This window comes from Nyctibius grandis, chromosome 1, assembly GCF_013368605.1.
Source record: "Nyctibius grandis isolate bNycGra1 chromosome 1, bNycGra1.pri, whole genome shotgun sequence".
Lineage (NCBI taxonomy): Eukaryota > Metazoa > Chordata > Aves > Nyctibiiformes > Nyctibiidae > Nyctibius > Nyctibius grandis.
In genome coordinates, this window is record NC_090658.1 from 102,644,977 (window position 1) to 102,663,275 (window position 18,299).

Consider the following 18,299-nt stretch of genomic DNA (forward strand, 5'->3'; position numbering starts at 1 on the left):
TGTGAATGGGCTGTAAAGCAGAGAGAACAGAGACCTTTCAAGTTAACACATTTGGAAGCATCAAGGCAACTCATGTAGTTTTCCATCGACACAAGTTAAAACCATAATTTTTATGACAGATTTCAATAAAACATTCACATATGTATACTTTACAAAATCAAATAATCACTTAACATGAAATGATTTTTAACTGTTTTGAAATAAAATGAGTTCCTACTTGGTTTATGCCTGTGGTTTGCCCTCTGTGTTTCTCTTCAGTCATTCAGCAGTAACTCACTTAAAATCCAGAAAGAAACTAACTATGTTGCTTGATTTTTAGTGTGAATTTGTTGCTTTTAAAATCCGTGTATAGCTATTAGAACTGGTGTTTTGTGCAAATCACGTTTATTACTTTCTTAATTTAGTTTTAGCAGAGAAATAACTTTCACCACCTGATAAAATGTTTGACATTTTGAAAGGTAAGAGCTATGTTCTGTCATAAAAAACATCTTTAGGTCAGGACAATACTATTCAAATCAAGTTAAAGCAAAGGGGTTGGACAAAAAAAATCACCTCAATTCAAGGGCAAAATAAAAATCGTTGACTGGAAAGATCTTTACATAGCTTGTGTTAGCAATAGGGCCTTCTGGGGAAGACTTGTCTGTGCTGGTGGGGATCAAATCACCTGTCAGGTTTCTAAAGGGACACATCAATCAGATTTGACACATTGCTGATTGCTCTATTAAATCACCACTGTGGTCCTGATTTGTCTCAACAGGTCAGATGAAATTTTTTTTGAGGAGGCTTGAGACAGTAAACTGTTTTTCAAATTTCCTGATTGAAGTCTTTTCAAATAAATATGTGTTTTTCATTGAACTGCTCTAATGGATAATTGTCCTGGTTTGGACTAGGATGGACTTTTCTGTTAAGTTTCCTGTAAGCGACTTCCTGAAGTGGACTACACGGCCTGTTGCCACGGGAACTAGGGTCGCTGTTGGGTCTCTTTGTCCCACAGAGGAAGGGGCTGTAGAGTGCTGCACCTGTGGGGAGGGGCAGGCAGGACAGGTGACCCGAACTGACCAAGAGGGTGTTCCATCCTACCCACATCATCCTCAGTATAAAGCTGAGGGACCATGAGGGTCGCGCTCTCTTCCCCTGTGGGCGACATCCTGGGAGGACTCTGCCATCGCTCCTGAACCCGGTTCCCTCCTGCTGCCACGTGTGCTCCAGGGCTGCCCAGCACCTGCCCTGCAGCGTCAGCGGTGACTTGGTTGTCGTCGGGGGGGAGCTCAGTATTGATTTTATATACAGTTCATTATTTATTATACTCTTTCTTTTCCTTGTTACTGTTTATTAAAACTATTTTAGTTTTCCAACCCATAAATCTCTCTCCATTTTCTCTTTTCCTTTTCCCCTCTGGGGAAGGAGAAGGTTAACAGAGAGCATCTGCCATCTGGTTAACCACCTGCCCAGCCTTAAACAGCGACAGTAATAAAGCCCTGTCCTAATAACAAGGTATTTTAGAACATACACATTTGTCCTTGTTAAGTATATTGAATCATGCACTTGTTTTTTCTCTTTTTCTCTATTTCTCTTTTCTTTTCTATTTTCTTTTTTCTTTCTTTTTTCTTTTTCTTTTTTCGTTTTTCTTTTTTCTTTTTTCGTTTTTCTTTTTTTCTTTTTTCTTGTTTCTTTTTTCTTTTTTCTTTTTCCCTTTTTTCTTTTTCCTTTTTTCTTTTTTCTTTTTTCTTCTTTCTTCTTTTTTTTTTCTTTTTTCTTCTTTCTTCTTTATTCTTTCTTCTTTCTTCTTCTTCTTTCTTTTTCTTTTTTCTCTTTCTCTCTCTTTCTCTCTTTCTCCTTCTCTTTTTTCCTCTTTTTCTCTTTTTGTTGTTTCTATTTTCTGTTTCTCTTCCTTTGCTTTCCCCTTCCCCTTCTACTTTTCTCTTCTCCCTTCCCTTCTTCGTCTCACCTTTCCTTTTTCTCTTTCCTCCTCCATTAAAAGCTATATAGAGTATTTGAAAAATCAAAGTTCTTTCCCTGAAGTTCTGTACTGACATTTAGGTCCAAGGAAAAGAAGGAAAAAATCAAACACTCTCGAGAGCAATAAAACTTTTAGAATGTAGTGTTTTCCTCTGATAATGTAGCTGAGACATGTATCATATGACTTCATTATGTTCCTGGATTTTCTATTAATATTTTGTATGTGCACCCAGAGCTTTGGATGTATGAATATTTAAGCAATCGAAGGATATGAATACATTACATTATCACTACTTTAAATATTTCTCCCTTGGTTTTGCATATAGGGCTATAATAGTCTCAAATCCATATTTGAACAGATTATACCCATTCTTGATGTGACACTGGGAAGATTGCTTACAGTAGGCATGACTTTGGCACCCCTTAGATGTAAACTTGAGAGCAAAGCTGTGACTCTGCACCTTCCTGACTTGAAGCTCTCTGGAAATAGACCTGCTGGTGATATTTCAGCATGGCTGCTTCCCTCTCGAGCTAGCACAAAGAAATATCATGTCACATAACATTTTCTGGGTGCCTACAGTTAGCCTACATAATCTATGTTTCAACATCTCCAACAGATATTTAACTTAAAATCTCAGTCTCAGTTGACAACCACTAATATTTCTCCATGCCCTGATTCACTTTAAGTGAGTTTAATTAAAATCAACAGAGAACATAAATAAAAAAAAGGAAAAAGTGTTGGAAGCTCTATAAGCATTTGCTCATGTGTCATCTTAATCAACGGCCTTTCTGAGGGACTGTCCTTAACATCCACCATGAGTAAACAGTTCCTGATGATTCAGGAGCCAGTGCACACAATCATTATAGATATTGGGAACACTGACACAGGGCTGATTGAAGGTGTGGGTAAAGAAGGTAATTATGCAGCAAAGTAGCCTGTCAGTCAGCAGTTTCCATTTTGCTTTTGCCTGAGAAGATAAGGACTGGCACTGTTGGTTTCATGTCTGCATAGCTCTCTTCTACTACAAAGTGCCACCACATATATACTCCTCAGAAAGGACGTGCATGGGGAGTAGGTAGGACTTTCTCCCTAGCATCTTTCCACCTGCCTGTCGTAGCAGGAGACCTGCAACAAGCTATCTGGGTATGCTTGATGGTATAGCAATTCTCAATAACGAGCAGTGCTGGAGGCTGTGCCTCAGTCCAGTCTGACTGGTTTGCTTTATAAATAATCTGTGTACTGCTCTTGGTGGGACTGGCCTTGAACCCAACTTATTTTTGCAGCATAGATGTGGTCTGTCAAACCTCATATGTACAGACTGCAAGGCAAAGCAAGTCAGAGAGTCCCTGAGACACCCATTGTGTACCCACCATGTGAGAAATGAATGAACCAGAACTGGGGTGTAAATTAGGAAGGCTGTGTGCACAGAAGCTAGAGATAGGTCTCTTAATTGAATGAGTAATGCATGTATCAACAAGAGCTGCTTTTCCCCAGGAGGCTTACATTTCAACAAATACATCACTTTGTGTAAAGGTATGCATCACTGCAGCCTACTCCAGTAGAATAGATTTCCATTGTGATAATGATTATGTCCCATTGCGACTGGCTTATGGAACAAAATAGAAAGCTGAAAATGATGCAGTTTGTTACCAGCAAATGCACAACAGCTGTCATCTGACTGCTTTTGACTGAGACTCTGTTTCAGCACATTCTTACCAACTTTAGTTAGGCATGTTTGGGGAAGACTGCTCTGCTTGTGGAGTCCTTCAAATGCTTAGCTCAGGTGTGAATCCCAACACCTGGACCACTTTGATTACAGACTCTTAATTTTTGCTTTACCAGAAGCTAAACAGATTGATCAGTTGTTAAATCCGTGCCTGGCATATTGAAGAAATTACTGAATATTTGGAAAAGCTCAACATTGAAGATTTCTTCTCAGCTTGAAAAATCAGAGAAAACACAGAAGAGCAGTCACATCTTAAAGACAGGTATCAGTGAGGGAAGAAAAAAATCCATGTTCTTGTATCTGCTAAAAATTAGTGAAAGTGTTGTATTGAACCCCTGTATAAAAAGCACAAAGTATAGAGAATGACAATAAATGCTCAACAGCTTTTTTGTCAAACACCATAAAATTTCAAACAGTATCAACTCTGTTTCCTGTGTGCCTTACACATACGCTTACAAGAAATGAGCTCTTTACGAAATTGACTGAATACTATTGAAGTCTTAATTCTGCATTTTAGACAGAATAGCCTTGAGGTTTAATTCAATATAATGCATCTGAGAGTCTCCAAAAGACAGAACTCTGGCCTTTGCTTCGCCAAAGAGCTAGCCTGAGGTGAGGAAACAGTTACATGTGATGTTATGTCAGCATTTTTGCCTCCTTATGCAAGGCAATGCTTCACTGTTCTTGGTGCAGTTTTCTTGTCATGAACTGCATCTCTGTCCCCATTAGGAGAAAAAAAAACACATCTGGACCTATAAGGAAATATCTATGCATAGCCTTGCCCTATTTTTGTTCAAAACATCATAAGAGTGAGCACATTCAGAAATCTGGTTTGAATAAACAAGTCCCTGAACATTAAAAGGAGCATGTAAAAGCGGTATTGTTGAAAAGACAGTTAAGGACTTGCACCAGAGATTTAGATTAAGTTATAGAGGCATTGGTAGGTATGTCAGCTAATTCTCTGAGGAATGGATGTGTAGTGCTACGTTATCCTTGTAACCTATGGATTCTTGAGACTTTATTCTAAGGATATGTAGGTTTGTGCACTTCCACTGCTTTTATCTTCAGCTTTCATAGTTACAAGATGTGTTTGCATTTTAAATGATCTGATTTTCTCTTGACGTTTGTTTGATATTCACTTTGATGTCGACACTTTTACTGTGTCACTTGAGTTATCCACACTCCAAGGAATTAAGCCATCACTTTGGTATTTTAAATGTCTAAATGACATGTGAAATAACTCCTTGAAGAAACAGTAACTGTGTTTCAATTTGACTTTTCAGCTGTAGCTGCCAGTGTATATCAGCCCCATAAAGAGTACAAAATGTGTGCAAGTCCAAATGTACAAAAATATTCTGCTTGGAACTTAATCAAAAGAAAAAGAAAGAAAATGAATCAATGTTTTTAGTGTTAGTTATTACAAAAGTACAAATTGAAAGAAGTGTTTTTAACACTTTAAATTGTTTTTAACACTTTAAATTGGAATTTCCCTTTATGATACATAGGAACTTTACGCCTTTCATCTTCTAAAGGACAGCACTTTATTACTTTTTTTTATTTTCAGCCTTCATCACTTAGACAATATAATAATTACACTGTATTCATACATAGACTACTCTGTATTCTACCTCCTGTTAAAGAGCTATAATTAACTGGAAGCCTCAAATCATGTTACTGTGCTATTTAAGAAACTTATGTAGACTAGACTGATTTGGCTGGTATGTCACGCAAACAAATTCTTGTTTCATTTAACTTTGTGTTTACATACTCCCTTATGTCCCTATATAATCACACAACATCTCCTAGCCATTCACTTTTGCCAGCCTTATCCACTGCCTGCCTCCATCAACTCTCAGCTCAGCTTTCTACTCAGTAGGAATCCCAGTTGAGTCTCTGTATCCCTCTCCCTCTCCTCCCTGTCTTCCCTCACACACCCATCTATCCTGCTACTGATCATCACAAAACTCATGTGAATTTATGAGACTTCAGTCAAATTTAGTGGAACCTGGCTAGGAGATTCGATTTATCAAAAGGAAGACAAATGAGTGGGCAGATGTGAAAAGAGACGGACAAACAGACAGTGTAATTACAGAAGCCATGTTTGTTTGGGAGATGGGCTAAAAAGCTCTTTTGTTTTGAAAGACTACTGGAAGAGGAGTTTTTAAGCCATATAAATACTGTCTCAGTGTAGAACATTTCCTTCTACTTTAGTGAAAGATTTGCACTACAAAAAATAAAACAGAAAAGGAAAGAATACTGATAAGAGACAAATACTCTTTTACAGAGATTGCTGATACCAGGTACACCACTTCTCCAGCACGAGCTGGTACAATAGCATGTACAATGCCTCATGATGCTTATTTATTTATTTATTTATTAAATCTTAACAGTTTGTCTATTGCAACTGATTTGATACTTTGTGAACAAAATAAACAGCAAAGATATTTTATGTCACTTCTGTTTACTTTTCAATTCCAGGAAATGAAAGCTGATTTTGAGGGAGAATGAAAGTTTCTTTTGTTAGATAAGCTAAATATATGATACATATATAAAGTGGAAACTCTGTTATTTCTATAGCAGATACATAGAAATATTTATTTGCTTTCCTCGTTTTCTTTTAACAGGGATATTGGAACTTGTAATGTTGGAAAGCTTTTTTGAAAGTGGAAGATTTCACAGCTTTCACTACAGATGGTCGCAGTCTGGAATCCTCTCAGTCCTGGAAGACCCTCCCAAAAGCCAGTCTCTCTTACCAAGAATGCTCTGTCCTCAGAACTTGGAGATCATCCTTGACACAGAACAACATAGCTGTTGTCACCAACACATCAAGAAACTTTTAATGCTTAACATAGCAGTGTCATGGTTCACTAGTTGTTCTAAAGTTAATGAAGGATCTAGATTATGGATTTGATGTGCTCTTAGGAACTTAAACCATGGATGTGAAGGACAGACATATTTCTAAACATGCTGTAATCTACAAATTTCTAAAGATCTCTCATAGTAATACTATTCTCGCTAGTTGGATAAGACCCCTGACAGACAGTGTCAGGAAGGATCGTCGCATTTTCCCTTTCTAACAGTGTGACGTGTGGGGCATCGCAGGTACCTTGTCTCCAGGGTAGATTAATAGGTGGTGATTAATCCTATCCTGTTCAGCTCTGTCCTAGAAAACACGCTTGCTCTATTCACTTGACTATAGCTGAGTATTGCATGTTTTCTTTGTCATCTTCTCCAGCAGAACTCAGCAACATACTCTCAGCAAGTTTGCAGAGGATGCCAAAGTAGAAGGAGTGACTGACAGGCCAGAGGGTCAAGCTATCATTCAGAGGGACCATGACAAGCTGGAGAAACTGGCCAACAGGAACCTCATGACGTCAACAAGGGGAAGTGTAAAGTCCTGCACCTCAAGAGGAACAACCTCATGCACCAACGTATGCTGAGGGCCACCCAGCTGTGAAGCAGTTTAGCAGAAAAGAACCTGGGGGGTCCTGGTGGACACAAGATTGAACAGAAGCCAGCAATGCACCCTTGTTGCAATGAAGGCAAATGGTATCCTCAGCTGCATTAGAAAAAATATTGCCAGCAGATCGAGGGAGGCGATGCTTCCCCTCTACTCAGCACTGGTGAAACCACATCTGGAGTATTGTGTCCAGTTCTGGGCTCCCTAGAACAAAAGAGACATGGACATACTGGAAAGAGTTCACTGAAGGGCCATAAGGATGATTAAGGGACTGGAACACCTCACATATGAGGAAAGTCTGAGAGATCTGCGGCAGTTCAGCCTAGAAAAGAGAAGGCTTGTGGGGAATCTCATCAATGTATGTAAATACTTGATGGGAGGAAGTAAAGAAGACAGAGACAGTCTCAGTGGTGAGAGTCTCTCTTTGGTGCTCAGTGACAGTACCAAAGGCAATGAGACCAAACTGAAACACAGGAGGTTCTGTCTGAACATCAAGAAATACTTTTTCACTGTGCAGGTGGCTGAGTACTGTCACAGGTTACTAAGAGAGGTTGTGGAGTCTCCACCCTTGGAGATACTCAAAAGCTGTCTGGACACAGTCCTGGGCAAGTGGCTCTAGATGGCCCTGCTTGAGCAGGGGGTTTGGACAAGATGATCTCTGGAGTCCCATTCCAACCTCAGCCACTCTTTGTTTCAGTGATTCTGGGAAACCTTTAAAAAAATTCCACTTGTCTGTACACTCTGCATAAACAGAGAAATCAGATCTAGCTCCTCTAGGAAATGTGAATTTGTATTTCTCCATTGTTCTCCTCTTTGTTCAAATTCTTATGGAGATGACACAAGATCAGGTGATAGATCAGGAGCTTCAGTAAACACATCACCACTAATTCCAAAGTGATCCATCCTCAGTACTTTCATTTTTATAGTGATAATCACAGCTCAGCTTTACACTGTTTGGCCATCCTTCCCATTGTTATCTGTGCCATTCCATGCATTCTACTCATATTTGGCAACTTCCAGGTGGCACAGCAACTTTCATCTGGCAATGAGCTAATAGAGTCAGCTACTTTAACCTCAAGGTCTCCATGGTGTTCTGCAGCTTTGACCTACTACACTCTAATGTTTCTGCTAACTTACATTAGCAAAAGCTAACTTATGTCAGCTAACTTATGTTAGCTTTGTTGTTTTAATGTTAGCTTATGTCTTCTAGCTCTTTCAAACTGAGTAAAGGATGCGTGTCTTAAAAAAGACTACCTATAAGAAGATTTCAGGCAGAGTTAGTTTGGTGAAGTTGTGGTTGTGTGTAAAAGCTAGTCATATTTATGAACAGTAAAGAGGACAGTATTTCCCCAAATACAGCTGATACTTATAACATTTTTCTCCGAAGTTGTTATAAAAATGGCTTATTTGTTCCTAAGTGTTTTTTTGACTGAGAAGATTAAAAAACTGAAAGGCCTTTTATATGTAAATGCCCTCATTTGTCTTGATTTTTTTGTAAAATGTTTATTTCAGCTTTAAGGATCGTAATTCTTGTAATTTCTATAGTTGAGAAAAATTAAATGGAGCTGCTTCCTTTTCACGCCAACAGCAGGTGGATTTAGTTAGACTTTTTCCTTATTCTCTTTATGCGAACCACTAACCACCCCTAAAATTTCTGTATGTCACAGATTATTTTTGTTTCCTCTTCTTTTCTTCCTTCTCCAAGGTAAACAGGTTTTTCATTGGGTTATGTTTTATTTTTCCAAATATTAAATTTTGATGTGAGGTTTCCTCATTTTACTTTCATAAACCTCCAAACACCCTGCAGTTTCATTTTATTTTATTTGTATTTCTCATGTTTCTGTTCCACAGTAGTTATCTCTCTTAATTGGATACTGTTTTTCACTTTCAAGTTCTGCTACTGTGGTTAAATACTGCTTGCTGAGCTGAGCTGAGAGCAACTAACAGGATTTATGCAGTGTCCAGACTTTTCATACTGAACACGGACTTACCATACTATCATTTCCCTTTAATTTTAGTACATACAAACATTAACCTGATTTATTTCCTTGGCTAGTCCTTAAAAAAGAATGAATAGCTCTAAAAAACCTAATCTAGTATGAAGAGCAGAAAATACAGGAGCCCATTAAAAAGAAACTATGTTTACAGTTTTAAAAAGAAAGAGCTCTTTGGGATAAACAGAAAAATGTGTCTCTCTGGTAAACTTAAAACAATTAGCCAAAGGGGTTTATGAATAGGAGGTAGAGAATATGAATAGAAGGTAGAGAAATTAACTACTGTAGATGTACTCCATATATCATTCACTAAGCAAAATAATAAATATATTAAATACACAAAATAAGATGCTTTTTAAAAAGATACCTATTTTTCCCACTCTTCTGGTTTTGAGCTCATGTTGTTTTTTCCTATATTTATTATTTTACCAGGTTTTGGACAAACATTTATGAAAAGTTTATATATTATTATAAAATATTGTCCTGAAAAGCATGTGTCTGCTTCCTGAAGCATAGAAATGAGTAGGAATGGCAAGTTCTAGATTTTTTGCCATTCCCGGTGTGATCAGAGGAAATCACAGCTGGCTATTTAAAGATTAAAACTGGAAAATATGATTCAAATTAGAGTACAACAAGCAAAACTAGGAGAAGAAAGCATAATAATGCAGAGAATTAAATGTTATGCGGGTAACAAGAACCTTTATCTCAGTTCTCCTAAGTACACATTGACCTAAGCTATAGGAGAAGGAGCAATTGGAAAAGTAATATAGAAATCTATTTCTCACCCTTGTTAGGTTAAATCATGACAAAGCAAGACATTTTTTTGTTGTAAGTTGTTATTCTTACAGGTTGTTTTCTTTCTTTCTTTCTACAGGGAGATCACTCACCAGTTACCATCACAGGCAAAACAGACTTGACTCAGGGAAATGAATTTAATTTATTGTCAATCAAAAGTCAGAGTAGGATAATGAGAAAATAAAAACAAATCTTAAAACACCTTTCTCCCACCCCTCCCTTCTTCCCGGGCTCAGCTTCACTCCTGATTTCTCTACCTCCTCCCCAGCAGTGGTGCAGGGTGATGGGGAATAGTGGTTGCAGTCAGTTCATCACATGTTGCCTTTGCTGCTACTTCCTCTTCACACTCTTCCCCTGCTCCAGCATGGGTCCCTTCCATGGAGTGCAGTCCTTCAGGAACAGACTGCTCCAGCATGGCTCCCCCATGGGGTGACAAGTCCTGCCAGGAAACCTACTTCAGCATGGGCTCCCCTCTCCATGGGGTCACAGGTCCTGCCAGGAACCTGCTCTAGCACGGGCTTCCCATGGGGTCACAGCCTCCTTTGGGCATCCACCTGCTCTGGCGTGGGGTCCTCCATGGGCTGCAGGTGGATGTCTGCCCCACTGTTAACCTCCATGGGCTGCAGTGGGACAGTCTGCCTCACCATGGTCTTCACCACGGGCTGCAGGGGAATCTCTGCATCTGGAGCACCTCCTCTCCCTCCTTCTTCACTGATCTTGGTGTCTGCAGAGTTGTTTCTCTCACATATTCTCACTCCTCTCTCCCAGTTGCTGTTGCACAGCAGTTTTTTCCCCTTCTTAAATACGTTATCACAGAGGTGCTACCACCGGTTCTGATGGGCTTGGCCTTGGCCAGAGGCAAGTTCATCTTGGAGCCAGCTGGCATTGGCTCTGTTGGACATGGGGGAAGCTTCTGGCATCTCACAGAAGCCACCCCTATAGCCCTCCTGCTACCAAAACCTTGCCACACAAACCCAATACAGGGCTTTAACCAGCACATTCTCCCTCTCTTCCTTTCTCTACTTTTTTCCCCCTTTTTTTTTTCCTTTTCTTTTCTCCCTAAACTTCTACTCTGGCATTGCCTTACAAAAATAACTTTTTATACTTTTTATACTGTTTTCCCCATAGAAGTCAACCTTTGCATCATCTCCTTTTCCCCGTCAGGTTCCCATATTCTATTCCCATTAAGCTTTTACATGAAGTAGAATTCAGTTTTTAACAGACAGAAAGAACTTGTTTGGTGTACACAAGCTATTAATGAATAAATCTAAAATATTCTTAAATTTAAGCTTAATTTACATAATATCATAGTTTGTAGTACTGTACAGTGTTCTGAGAAAACTATAAAGTTAAGAACCTGAAAATAAAGTGTGAAAGACAGCAGATGTTATCTATGAAAGAGACGTATAAATGACTGACAGGCTGAGAACAGTTGTCTCATGGCTTATAAATAAATAATATACACAGGCATTATATCAGCTATTATTAATGTAAAAATTACTTTTTTAGAGAAAGCTAAATCTCTATTGTCTACTCCAAATATTATTAGAATAATGTAGGAAAATATGCCACTACTATCATGTTATTTATGATTAGTAGACCAAGGCATTTACGAATTCAAGAAAATGAGGAAACTATTTTCTGACCTCTGGTGAATCTCTTCCTATCAACTTCTTGCACAGTCCCATTAAAACCTTTACATCCTCCTTTGAACTCTGAAGGCCTTTTAAGCATCACAACTCATCCTCCGTGGCACAGCCATTAGAGTCCACTATGCAATAGGACCACGAGTGTCCCATCTAGAAGAGAATTTCTTCAACTGATTTAGAGGCTCAAAATTTAATGCACTAAATGAAGTTTTACTTTCATCAAAATAACTGAGAAAAAAACATGCAAACTATATATGTGCAATCTAAGTTTGATGAAGGATTGCTAACAGTCAACCAGTCCTTGAATTCTACACATACAGATAGAGAAGACTTCCGTATTATCACTGCACATATGCCAAGAGATCAGTGCTAGAATCTGATGGTTTCATTGGTGAAGCTTCATAAATGTTATTAGAGAGAATTCAAAAGCTATCTTCTCATGTATCTATGTTATATTGATGCTGACACTATACAAAACCATTTGTAACTAACTCCTTAATAATACATTTTACTAATATAGCACCAAACAACAGACTGCAATTTTAGACAGTGTACTTCATACATTCATTCTGCATCATCTGTATTGTGCACAGTCCATGAAACCTCCCAGAGAACCTATGACCGTATTTCAACATTGGACTGCAATCTCAGATACTGAGCTTGCCCCATGTTACTCTCAAACTTCCTTTTTTTTCTCCTTTCCCATGAAATCAAGTAATCACAGGACCTCAGCAATGTCAATTGCCAAGTTGAGTGGAAAATGGTAATGTTTCAAACCTTATTCTCATCCATACCTACATCAAATACTGTTCTATCTGTTACTGGTAAATATTTCAAGGTGCAGATTTTCCAGAATTGGAGATAGAATTTAACATCATAAATAAACAAGAGTTAATGAAAGGACAATTTCATAACCCTCCATAAAATCATATATGAGATACTTGGGAAAGATCTCCTTTCTTCACCTGTGATACCCACTTGTAAAAGGAAGTGATGCACATAATGCTTATGATGATATCTGCCACATACCTCTTGATGCTTTCTAATTTTTTTTTTTTTTGGAAGAGACATTAATTTGAAAAAGAACCTCAGTTACCTAAGCAATTTTAATAACAAATATTAAATAGCATATTAATTTTCTTATGCTGAATCAATGGACATTATACTGCTATCAGTAACAATATCTGGGCAGAGATACTGGACACTGTATCTAAATTATGTCAGTTTCATGGGACTGATAATGTGTTCAGAGCACTGATAGATCTGCACACCTCTTTGGAATGCAACAGAGTTAGTATTTTTCCTGGCAAAGAAAAGCTTGGAACTGTATTAAAAAAAATCTTACACAAAAAGAGCACCATTCCGAACAGACCTTCTATGAATTTGTGCAAGCATGAGAGATTTCATGGATCTCTTTTAGAAATTGTAAGAATCTACATGTTCTCTATTCCCTTCTAAAAGTGCAATGACTGATATCAACTAATGTTGTTGTCAGCTGTTCTGGCAAAAAGAGTTGAAATTTATTCTAGCAAGCTCCTGCCATGCAAAGACCATCTGTTCCATCTTGCCCTGCATGCAAACAGGCAGGAATTTGGAGGCAATCTTTGCAGCATGAATTCATCCTGTTGAATCCAAAAATTTACAGCTGGACAACTGATGCCAAAGGGAACCTGGATATTCAGAGAATGGCTGGATCTTCAGCACCCAAAGCTATCCCAGAACTTAAAAAAAATTTTCATTATTTCCTGCCAAATCAGTGAACACTCATGCATTAGAAAGATACTTAAAGTGCACAGGCATGTACATGTATAAGCTGCAAACCTATATCAATTACTGAAGGCTGAACGGATTAAAAAATGACCCCAATGAAAATTTGGAGGAAAAAAATGCTAATATTGTTATATACATCCATATACTATTTAATAATATATAATATTATAAAACTGCATATAATATTTGTATACATTATTTTATATAAGATATTACAGTCGGTAGGTATTCGTCTGCCTTATTTTATATATTTGTGCTGTTAATGGCACTGCTAAGTGTGATTATTCTGACCTAAAATAGGTCTTCTGACCTATCCATCTTAGGATGGTTATCAACATTCCTGGGCATTCACACGATTCTTACACCTGAACTTCCCTTCACAGAAGGAAGTCTGATTTTGGACATGCTTTCTTTTATGAATAGTTCATATATATTTCAAATCTTTCATCTTTGTGAGACATTTAGCATTCATTTAAAAAAAACAAGAATGTGCCTAAATCTTTCAAACTATTTTCTACTGCATGCTTTGAAAACGTTAGATCTTCAGACCAATGTAAGCCTCACCCAAACACTTTTACCTCTCCATACAGAGACTTAGAATTACAGAATCACAGAATGGTTGGGCTTGGAAGGGACCTCTGGAGATTGTCTAGTCCAACCCCCTGCCAAAGCAGATTCCCCTAGAGCATGTTGTACAGGGTTGCGTCCAGGTGGGTTTTGAATATCTCCAGAGAAGGAGACTCCACAGCCTCCCTGGGCAGCCTGTTCCAGTGCTCTGTCACCCTCAAAGTAAAGAAGTTCCTCCTCATATTCAGATGGAACTTCCCATGTTTCACTTTGTGCCCATTGCCCCTTGTCCTGTTGCTGGGCACCACTGAGAAGAGTCTGGCCCCACCCTCTTGACATCTGCCCTTAAGGTATTTGTGAGTATTGATAAGATCCCTCCTCAGTCTTCTCTTCTCCAGGCTAAACAGACCCAGCTCCCTCAGCCTCTCCTTGTAAGGGAGATGCTCCAGTCTTCTAATAATCTTTGTAGCCCTCCGCTGGACTCTCTCCAGCAGTTCCTTGTATTTCTCGAACTGGAGGGCCCAGAATTGCACACCGTACTCCAGGTGGTCTCACTAGGGCAGTGTAGAGGGGGAGGATAGCTTCCCTTGACCTGTTGGCCACACTCTTCCTAATGCACCCCAGGATACCATTGGCCTTCCCGGCCAGAAGGGCACATTGCTGGCTCATGGTGAACTTGTTGTCCACCAAAACTCCCAGGTCCTTCTCTGCAGAGCTGCTTTCCAGCAGGTCAAACCCTGTCAGGGCCTGAGTTAGATTCTGGGCTCTGAGAAGGAGAGAGCAGCAGGGTTAGTCACCACCATGGACCCAGCGGTGTTCCGTCAGTCCTCGTTCCTCGGTGGGGGGGCTGGGCGTGCGCGTGGTGGAGCAAAACGGCCTCTTTTATAGAGAATTTTTGCAGAGTCATGCTGACGTGGAGCCGCCAGTCACAGTTCCGGTTCCCATGCCATAGGATTGGCCCATTGCCAGGCTGTTGCCCGATATCCCGGATGGGTCTCTCCGGAGGGGGTGGAGGGCTGCAGGGCGGAGACGTCACTCACCCCTAGTCAGCGACTAACTCGCCTCAGAAAATGTCGTCAAGGTCAGGTAGTCATGTACACGATTGCAAACTTTGAGACATTCATCTGCCATTTTGTGGTCCCCCACAACCCCTGACCAATACTGGTGCATGTAACTTCAGACATCTACACTGTGCGTATCTGCCTCTGATGAAACCACACCTGACTTTATATTCAGAAAAAAATGAAGCAGGATCTATTTTAAATGTGTTTTAGGATGAGATTAATTTCATACCTAGTCATATGAATACCGTAATCTTATTACCAGCATTTAAGTGACACTGAGTATCAAATCAGACTGATAATGGGCTCATTGGGATAATGTCTTTGAGAGATACTGGGACTGTGAAGAAAGCATGAGACTTAAGTAAGTCTACCTGTTTAACATTCACCTTTGTGCATTAAGGAAGCCACAAGTCTTTCACACAGTAGTCTCTGACGCCTTCTTTAGTCTGTAAAGCTACTTGTTTCAAAACAATTTAGACATCTTGTTGCTTTTGATCTGACTGCTTTCCCTTTTGTCTTCGCTTCTACATTATCTATCAACAAGTCATCTATCAACATGGTAACTTTGCCTCATTCATCATGTGCAGTCTATCTCTAAACATGCCCTCCAGCTTGAGACAAATACACTTCTTTTATTTGCTGGTTTCCATGGTACTTCAAAGGTGCAACCAGCTCTGCTATGTGGTCATTGTTACCACCTCTGAAATAGTGAGTGAATATTTGCTCTGAGTCTGCAGCAGATGTCAGTTCTCAGCATACAGGTCACTGTTATGTTTGTCCTCTGTATTTCAATGTGCTATTTTGAGAGGACTGAGCTTTCACAGCTGCAGGCTCTCTGTTGAAGATGGGAACCTAGTGTCCATCTTCTTTGTTGTACTTTTTCACACGAATATCTGCATATCACAGTCACAATTAACAAGCACTCAATGAGTCCTCTTCTCTTTCAATTACTTGACTTCCTTTGAGGTGAAGATACAGCCTGTCTCACACATTGTTGTCATATTTAGAGATTTCCTTGGAGGTTTAGAATTTTTTCTTTGTCAGATTTTTTTTTGCCACTGTCACTTCCAAGAGCTTGGCTATTTCCATTTTTCATATGCTCTAGAATTTCCAGGGATGTTGAACATACAGTACTGGTCTCTTATCTAAACTTTGACAACATCTGGGGTTCGTCATAGGTGTCTGCCAGCAGAGTAGCCTAGCAATGTGTGCTTGAACCCTGCACAGATTCTTGGATCTTCTGAAATCTGAATACTACATTGGGAAATTCTGTAAATCCCATGTCGAAAGGTGTCCATTGTTCTCATATGTGGGAATGAATATGTCACACCTCTGGAATAATTCTGTAATGCTACTTGTGTGGTAGACTATGTGAGAGCAAGTTCATTCTCTAAGAAAAAAAAAAAAACATAAGAAAATTATTGCAGAATTATGATTTACTAACAAAACAGTAAACTGCCTCATTTTTGTAGAAACTCATTAGAATGATCTACATTCACATTTTGATTGTGAACCTTCCTAGCATTTTCTTCTACAGCTCAGAGACACATAACAGCCAATCCCTATAGTGTCAGCCACACCACAACAAAAGTGTAACTATCCTTAACATCTTTTCATGCAAGGTGTTCAGCTTCTGGCTCTGGTTATTTTAGCAGAGAAAGTTGCTTCCTGGCGACTATCTTTTGCAGAAAGTTTTCAGAGACCTTTCGAATGACTGACAAACCACAGAGCTTTCCACAGAAAAGAAGAAGGAGCAAAGCTAAAGGTGAAAGGGTTCTAAAGTTACCAGTACCTCAGCAGATCCAAGGTTTCCCATTCATCTTCAAAGCAATCTCTACACATGCCAGCCAGGGCAGTATTACTAACCAGAGCTGATTGCTAACGTGAATAGTTTCCAAAACTTCTGTGTTCTTTGAGGATAAACACAAGGAGAGCTCCATGCCACAGCGAAAAGGGTTATCTAGAGTTGCTCTCCTTAGCAGAACTGAGGTGAAGGAAACTACGGATAATTTGAGAGTACTTTCAAAAGATAATACCTTTGTTTCAGCCTGCATATCTCCATCACAGCAATGGACTCTTACCTTGTTTTCCTTTATCCTGAACTTGGCAATAACCTGCTACAACAAAAACAGCCTACTACAGAATGAGAGTTGCTAGTTATTCCTTGAACAAAGAAAATCTGTTCCATAAGAGTTTTGCTCTTGGAAGGTTAATCTATCTCCATCTTTGTTCACGTAACATTTTGTCACAGTCTTCTTTTTTCAGCTTTATTTTGTCTTGTCAGCTATGTAAAACCTCTTTGTTGTGTGAATCTTCTTGTTTGCATTTAGCCTTTCATTTTATGTATTTGTCATCATCTTAAAGTTGTATTTTTTTCATGAGTAAATGTTTGAGACTGGTGCTGTAATATGGCTTTCCATGAAATTTTTGTAGAGGTTATGTATTAATGCTACTCAATTTTTCCAGAAAGACAGTGTATGTCAATTCCAGGGTTGTAGGGTTTCTAGATTAACCATGTTTTCTGCTTACTGTCCAATGAGTGTCATCAGAGAGAGAGAGAGAGGCTTGTTTGGAAACAAGTGGATGTAGCACTTGTTGGGCAAGTGTTATAACGATATATAAAACAGCTTAGGAAGAAAAGAAATTATGTTTTACCGAATATGTTAAAGTTGCCTGCTGTCTGTTACCATCAAAAGCCATCATTTTTTAAGTTTAAGATTTTAAATACTGTTTCTTTCTAATTAAGACCCAAACAGAGAATCTGTTGGTGTTATCAAGTAATATTTTCATAATGGGATTAAAATTTTAAATTCTTTTAAAAAATGTTCCTTCCCCTCAGTTACTTCAGTTCTCAATAAATCAGACCTGGTCACATTTATGAAGAGGTACTAATTTATCTGATGTATTTGGAAGTATGTGATATATAAGTAATGTATATACCTAAGCAGTCTTAACTCTATGTGAAGAGGAGTACAGAATTTACTAATTTTAGAAGACTCATGGCATGTGCAATAATATTGGAAAAGCCTCATGGTAGGATAAGGAGGTGGAAGATAGCAAAGATTAAATTCCTAATAAAGAGAGGAAGACAGTTACAATATTGAGCTCCATGGAGTCTCTATACTATTGCAGAATTAAAGTTTATTCTGTGTCCTGAGTAGGCATATCACTCATGCTGGTGCAACCAGGAGGGCTGAAGGTGAAAATAAAACAAACATAAGTCTAAACTCAGATCCTTGTTGTCCCTGTTCTGATGAATTTAGACTGGAAGCCAGCATTCAGAATAGCACAGCAGTCTACTGTGCTCAAAAAAA